A 7,865-nucleotide genomic window follows, 5' to 3' on the forward strand; every position below is an offset into this window, starting at 1 on the left:
GCCAGCACCCCGCACCCACTCGGGGAGACGCTGAGGGACCAGTGCCGACTCCCAGGGACTTAACTCTCATGTGTGAACCTGGCTGACTCTCGAACTGAAATTGGCTCCATGCCCTGTGCACTCCCAGGAAGTATTTACTCAGGTTTCTTCGCAGCTTTGCTTTCTCGTCCCAGCCCTACGGGCACAAAGCAAAATTAACCTCATCGCAAGAAGCCGGTGTATCAGCACAGTGGGTACAGGGTGTTGTTCAGCCGCTCAGCCATGTCTGACTCTTTGTGACCTCATGGACTGCAGCACGCCAGGCTTCCCTGTCCTTCACCATCTCCCAGAGTTCTCTCAGATTCATGTCCATTGAGTCGATGATGCCATCCAACCATCTCATCCTCTGTCACTCCCTTCTCAAACCATTTCAGTATTCTTGCCTTAAGAACTCCATGAACAGTATGAAAAGGGCATTAAGTGGGCAGGGGCAAAAATTGGGGGCACTGACTTGGGGCATTTGGTGAGTGAGGAGGGCAACAGGAACCACACAGCAAAGGCTCAATCCTGTGGCCCAGACAAGGGATAACTCAATGAAATTTAGCACCATTGTGAAGACCTCTGGCTGCAGTGACCATACTAGCTAGAGTCTACTGGCAGCTGTGAGAAGCTGGATGCTTCCAATGATCTAGATAATTAAACGCTTTAACTAATTTAATCTTCAATGACAACCTAAGGAAACTGTGTCACAGACAGGTTGAATGACCTGCCAAGACAGCAAATGGCAGAATCATGGCTTACCCCCTAAGCTATACCACCTTCCAGAGATGAGTGTAGGACTGAGCTGTTGGCATTGGAGGATCAGCAATCTCTCCTGTCCTGGGGATGCTCATTTGAGCTTTTCTCCAGGCTTAAATGATCAATTTGCCCACAGGAGAGCAGAAAATTAAGAATAATTTTTTTTGACCATGTGTTGTGGTTTGCAGGATCTTAGTTCCCCAACCAGGCATTGAACTTGGGACCCAGCAGTAAAAGCGCTAACCTCTGGACCACCCAAGAATTCCTGCAGAAACTTTTAAAATCAGCCACTTGTTCAAAACTGTACAGCTGCCTGGGGTGGAAGTGAAGGTGATTTCACACCTGCCACACCACCAGACACTGTTACCTGGCTGGTCTCACCTTCCATCACATCCTTTTTCCCTCTCCTGTCTTCCTGCCCTGCCCTTCCTACCACCCAACTCTGGAGTCCAGACATTCACTGGCCTTCCCCACCCTTCTTCCTTCTTGCTAGTTATCAAAATTCTTTAAGACTCAACCCAAATCTCACCTTTTGTAGAAAGCCTTCATTGACATTCCTGGGTGGGATGACTCTGTCCCAGGCCTGTGTGATGAGAAGGGATGCGCTTCCAGCATCTGCCACAATTCACCTTGCCTTGGTCACTTCTCAGTGGGTCTGTCTCCTTGGGGGCAGCAGCACATGGTAAGCAGGTCATTAGAAGCAGGACATTTGTCTGAGGACATTTGTCTCCATTGACTTGAAAAAAACGTAGGCTCAGAGATCCATGGAAATTTTACATAAAAAGCAAGACGATAAGATGAAAACACGATGTATGGGATTTTTCTTCAAAATCTATGTTCTTTAAACTGTTCTATGTTCTATGAAACAGCTTTAGCATGGCAGAATCTTATAAATGAGGAGGAGCCCTACTTCTTCATTCCATTCAATTTTAATGAGTCACTCATTTATTTATTCATCAGACATTAACTGACTCTGATTGCTCAAAAGCTATATAAATTAGCAAACACAATAGTGAGTGAGGCGGTGTAGTGTAGGGATTAACTGCATAGACTCTTCAGCTAGCTTCCGCCACTTACGAGGCATATCACCTTAGGTGGCATATCACCTTAGGTGAATAAGTCTCTTAAATTCTCGGTATCAAATTTCCCAATCTATAAATAAAGATGATAATCTCTATCAGGGTTGTTATGAGGATTAAACAAGCTTATATGTATATATAATATATATCAAGTGATGGGTCAGAAGAGTGCCTAGTATGTGGCTTTTAAGTTGCTTTTGTTAGCTCTCTGATAAAATGTGTTTTCATAGAGACCAAGAAGGACCCCACCTCAGTCTGGAAAGATGAGGAGGTCCTTGCTAGGTCAATGAGGGAAAGGCATTCCAGGCAAAAGGAACAGCACATACGAAGGCTTAGAGGTGTCCGCCAGCAATGCCAGTTGGGGGAACTGGGAGCTGGGGGCAGACTGCGTGGTACAGGGCTGCTGCGTGTGCTGTACACAGAGGGATGCCTGTGCTGTGTCAGGCATTTAGGACTTTATTCTAATGGTAGTAGGGAGCCAGTGAAGGCCTCTAAGTGACAGCCATTGTCTGAGGCAGGTGCTCGTGGCAACAGTGTAGGGGATGATATACACCTGGATGTGAGACTTCCCCCATCCCTTCAAAGTCCAGGAAGGAGGTGGTGAGAGATGCCCAGACCATGAATCCTGAAAGGAGACAGCAGATGGAAGAGATGGGACGAGAAAACCCACAGGATGGGGGCTGAGAGCTAGGGTAGGAGAGGGCAGGGCTGGGGCAGCCCCCCAGGTGTCGCCCTGGGACGACATGGCCTTATATTAACAGTAAACCCACACAGGAAGCACAGCAGGAGGGTCAGGCAGAGGGCGCGTTTGTGATGCTCTGGGCAGGGACAGGCAGAGGTGATGGCTTCCGTGCGGAGCACATTGTGTTTAAATTCTCCTCCCAGGGGTTGTTCTGCCTGTGTGGGGTTTCATGAGCCACCACCCAACACACACACACACACACACTCACTCACTCACTCACTCTAAGAAAATAGTTACTGTGTCTTAGTCATTTCTGAATCTACCCCTCCTTCTCCCCACCCACCCCCACACCACATCAGGCACACATTGACTGCAGCTAAACTGGGTTTAATAGAATCCAAGCTTGCTCCCTGCCCGACCCTCTAGATGGGGTAATTACGTCACAAACACAACCATTCCACCTCCTGTTCTCTGGACTCCTGCTGTGCTGCCCTGGAGGAATCCAAGCGAAGCCCCCCACTTCCACTTGAGGGGGGGCCAACCTGCCTGGCATCCTGCTGTTAGCCTCAGAGATGCCATATCAACCTTGGGACTGGGCCCTCTCAAAGACTTCCACCCACCCCCCTCCACACACACACATAGAAAGAGAACACGGGCCTGAGGCCCATGAATGGATGGAATGGAGTGAAGAGCATGACAGTGAAAGCGGAGAGGTCAGCCTCGCAAAACGAGCCTCCTTGGAGACATCGTCCCCAAGACCGACAGAGTCCTCCCCCCCACCCTCCTGCCCCCATTCCTGTCTGTCACCCACCCCAGCTGCTGCCCTGGATTGAGCTCACAGCTCTTAGGGCTTTCCCTGCTTCCCATAGGGCCATCCCTATGGAAAGTTGGGGAACAAAATACTCAGTTTGATATAAATCCAGAGACATCAGACCCCAACGATGGAGCACTCTCCTCATTCCGAGTACAAGCTGGGCCCCTTCATCTGAGAGCTGAGGGTGGAGAGGAGAGTGTGTGTATGTGTGTACCCTGGTGTGCAAACATGCATGCCTGTGTGCACATGCATGTGAGTGTTCCCTGCCGCAAGGTCCTTGTGGGCATGACTGTTGCCCGTGATGCACCCACATGTGTGCCCTGTGTCTATGTGTGCCCACGTGTCTATGTGTGATGATCATGTATCTGTGCGCAATGCCTGTCTGGGGCAGGGGCAGAGGGAGCGATGGGGTGCATGTTTACAAAGTTGCCGGTCTGTTTGTGAGCAAGTGGGTAGGCGTAGGTTTGGGTGTGGCGATGGGAACAGGAGCCATATGTTTGTCGTAGGAAAGATTTCTGCCCAGGTGTCTGTGAATGAGAATGGGTCGGGTGAGGCAGAGCATCCATCCTTCTGCCTGAGACCCTGCCCGTCCTTCCCATCCATCCTTCCTAGGCTCGCCTCCCAGGGCAGCCACCTTTGCCAAAAGGGCCCCAGTTTGATGCCCTGGGCAGGGCTGGCTGCCCAGCAGGAAGGCACAACCTCTTGCTGGCCCTGAGGAAGGATGAGCTCATTCTTAGCAAGTTGAAAGGAGCACATGGAAATGTGGGGTGGGAGCAAAAATTCACTTTGCCTCCGGTGTGGCTGACGGAACAAACACCTCCTCACCCCACGGGAGGCCCCGTCCCAAGGTGGGAGGTGGGTGGCGCAAAGGGAGGGAGGCTCTGCCTGTCCTGGTAGTGGAGACCTGGGGGATACCCCCTCAAAAAAAGGCCTTGGACTGCAAGGGCCTCAGCGGGTAGCCCTGGGATTAGATGGCAAAAGATTGGGAGGCTGTCAGAGGAAGGAAGCTGGAGGGAAAAGGGACTTCCAGTAGGAGAAAAACCTGAGCAAAGGCCCTGAGGCAGGAAGATGCCCTGTTCGCCTGAAAGACTTAGAGCTAAAGGAAGCTTAAAGCTCCTCTTGAGGCTGCCTCCTCAACGGACTTGGGAGAAAACCGAGGCCCATAGAGAGGACATGCTTCTGAGCCCTAGACGCAACTAGGCTCCTGCCCTCCAGGTCAGCGTTCACTCTGCTGCTCCCGAGAGCCTGCGAGGAAGGAAGCCGAGGAGCCAGGCTGCTGGTTTCGCTTCCTTTGCTTTCTCGTCTCCAGCTAGGCTGAGTCGGGGACCCCCTCCCTCCGCCAGCAGCCAGCTCTGTGGCACTGACCAAGTCACTTTACCTCTCTGAGCCCCTCCTCTCCATTAGGAAGTGGGCATAAGGCCTCGGCCCACCTGGGAATGCTATCTTTGACTCCCTAGGGAGCTGAAGTTTGTCATGGTCATTCTCCAGTCCCCAGCAGGAGCAGAAGATACAGCAACGTGGGTGCTGTAACTTGTGCTCAAATAAGTGTTTTTCTCTTAAGGCTTGTTTTGATGTGGACTATTTTTAAAGTCTTTATGGAATTTGTTACAATATTGTTTCTGTTTTTTATGTTTTGGTTTTTTGGCTGTGAGGCATGTGAGATCGAACCAGCACCTTCTGCATTGGAAGGCAAAGTCTCAACCACCGGACCACCAGGGAAGTCCCAAATAAGTGTTTTAAAATAAAGGAAAGAAGGAATGATGGGCTCCTTGACTCTTCCTCTCCTACCCTCCTTTGAGAGCCTCAGCCTCTCCCCTCCCCTTCATGTAGGGTGAAGGAGGCCCAGAATCACAAAGATCTTGAAAGGGAAGGCAGAAAAGACTAACAACTTTGACTGCACAGAGGCTCTGACTTCTCCCTGTCTCTAGGTGAATCCCTTTGAGAGTGCCATTTCCTTGCAGCCTTGGCCTTGCTGAACCCTGCTGTGGTGAGGGGGCTGGAGGAAGGGCCTGGATCTCTAGCAGAAAACAGGGGCAGCTGGACCCAGGAGGAGCCCTGGCAGGACTGAGCCCAGGAGTGAGCCCCACTCACTGCCTCTCTGCTCAGGGGAATATCCCAAACCCTCCAGTCCCAAAGCTGAGGGGTTGAGCTAGTTTGGAACCTCCCATTTCCATGCCAATTTTTCCTTAGTTTTTTCAAATTCCAATTACCCTCCTTTTTTGAGGCTCCCTTTCATGTTAAATTTTTTATTACCCATTTCTTTCTTTTATGACAGCAGCTATATTTCTTCTAACCTGTAAAACACACACACATACACGAAACCAGTCTTCAGTTCAGTTCACTCACTCAGTTGTATCCAACTCTTTGTGACCCCCATGGACTGCAGCACGCCAGGCCTCCCTGTCCATCACTAACTCCTGAAGCTTACTCAAACTCATGCCCATTGAGTCGGTGATGCCATCCAATCATCTCATCCTCTGTTGTCCCCTTCTCCTCCCACCTTCTATCTTTCCCAGCATCAGGGTCTTTTCTAATGAGTTAATTCTTCGCATCAGATGGCCAAAGTATTAGAGTTTAAGCTTCAGCATCAGTCATCAGTCCTTCCAATGAATATGGGGATAGAAACCAGATCTTGGTCATCTCAGGGGTGGGGCCTGACTAGGAGCAGGCACGAGGGAACTTCAGTGCAGTTCAGTCGCTCAGTCGTGTCCGACTCTTTGCGACCCCATGAATCACAACACACCAGGCCTCCCTGTCCATCACCAACTCCCAGAGTTCACCCAAACTCATGTCCATCGAGTCAGTGATGCCATCCAGCCATCTCATCCTCTGTTGCCCCCTTTTCCTCTTGCCCTCAATCCCTCCCAGCATCAGGGTCTTTTCAAATGAGTCAGCTCTTCGCATGAGGTGGCCAAAGTATTGGAGTTTCAGCTTTAGCATCAGTCCTTCCAATGAACACCCAGGACTGATCTCCTTTAGGATGGACTGGTTGGATCTCCTTGCAGTCCAAGGGACTCTCAAGAGTCTTCTCCAACACCACAGTTCAAATGTATCAATTCTTTGGTGCTCCGCTTTCTTCACAGTCCAACTTTCACATCCGTACATGACCACTGGAAAAACCATAGCCTTGACTAGACGGACCTTTGTTGGCAAAGTAATATCTCTGCTTTTCAATATGCTATCTAGGTTGGTCATAACTTTCCTTCCAAATAGCTGTGAAAAGAAGAGAAGCGAAAAGCAAAGGAGAAAAGGAAAGATATAAACATCTGAATGCAGAGTTCCAAAGAATAGCAAGAAGAGATAAGAAAGCCTTCCTCAGCGATCAATGCAAAGAAATAGAGGAAAACAATAGAATGGGTAAGACTAGAGATCTCTTCAAGAAAATTAGAGATACCAAGGGAACATTTCATGCAAAGATGGGCTCGATAAAGGACAGTAATGGTATGGACCTAACAGAAGCAGAAGATATTAAGAAGAGGTGGCAAGAATACACAGAAGAACTGTACAAAAAAGACCCATATAATCATGATGGTGTGATCACTCACCTAGAGCCAGACATCCTGGAATGTGAAGTCAACTGGGCCTTAGAAAGTATCACTACGAACAAAGCTAGTGGAGGTGATGGAATTCCAGTGGAGCTATTTCAAATCCTGAAAGATGATGCTGTGAAAGTGCTGCACTCAATATGCCAGCAAATTTGGAAAACTCAGCAGTGGCCACAGGACTGGCAAAGGTCCATTTTCATTCCAATCCCAAAGAAAGGCAATGCCAAAGAATGCTCAAACTACCGCACAATTGCACTCATCTCACACGCTAGTAAAGTAATGCTCAAAATTCTCCAAGCCAGGCTTCAGCAATACGTGAACCATGAACTTCTAGATGTTCAAGCTGGTTTTAGAAAAGGTAGAGGAACCAGAGATCAAATTGCCAACATCCGCTGGATCATGGAAAAAGCAAAAGAGTTCCAGAAAAACATCTATTTCTGCTTTATTGATTATGCCATGATCTTAGTTTTCTGAATGTTGAGCTTTAAGCCAACTTTTTCACTCTCCTCTTTCACTTTCATCAACAGGCTTTTTAGTTCCTCTTCACTTTCTGCCATAAGGGTGGTGTCATCTGCATATCTGAGATTATTGATATTTCTCCTGGCAATCTTGATTCCAGCTTGTGCTTCTTCCAGCCCAGCATTTCTCATGATGTACTCTGCATAGATTGTTAAATAAGCAGGGTGATAATATACAGCCTTGACGTACTCCTTTTTCTATTTGGAAAGTCTGTTGTTCCATGTCCAGTTCTAACTGTTGCTTCCTGACCTGCATATAGGTTTCTTAGTCAAGAAAGGGAACTTAGGATTACTCAAAACGTTCAAAGTCTTGATCTAGGTGATGGTTACACAGGTATACATATTTGTCAAAATTCACTGAGCTGTGCAGTTAAGATTTGTGCATTTTACTGGATATCGGTTATACCTCAATAAACTACTGCTAGCAGAAAAGACACCCAGACAGAGAAA

Source organism: Bos indicus, chromosome 23, assembly GCF_029378745.1.
Source record: "Bos indicus isolate NIAB-ARS_2022 breed Sahiwal x Tharparkar chromosome 23, NIAB-ARS_B.indTharparkar_mat_pri_1.0, whole genome shotgun sequence".
Lineage (NCBI taxonomy): Eukaryota > Metazoa > Chordata > Mammalia > Artiodactyla > Bovidae > Bos > Bos indicus.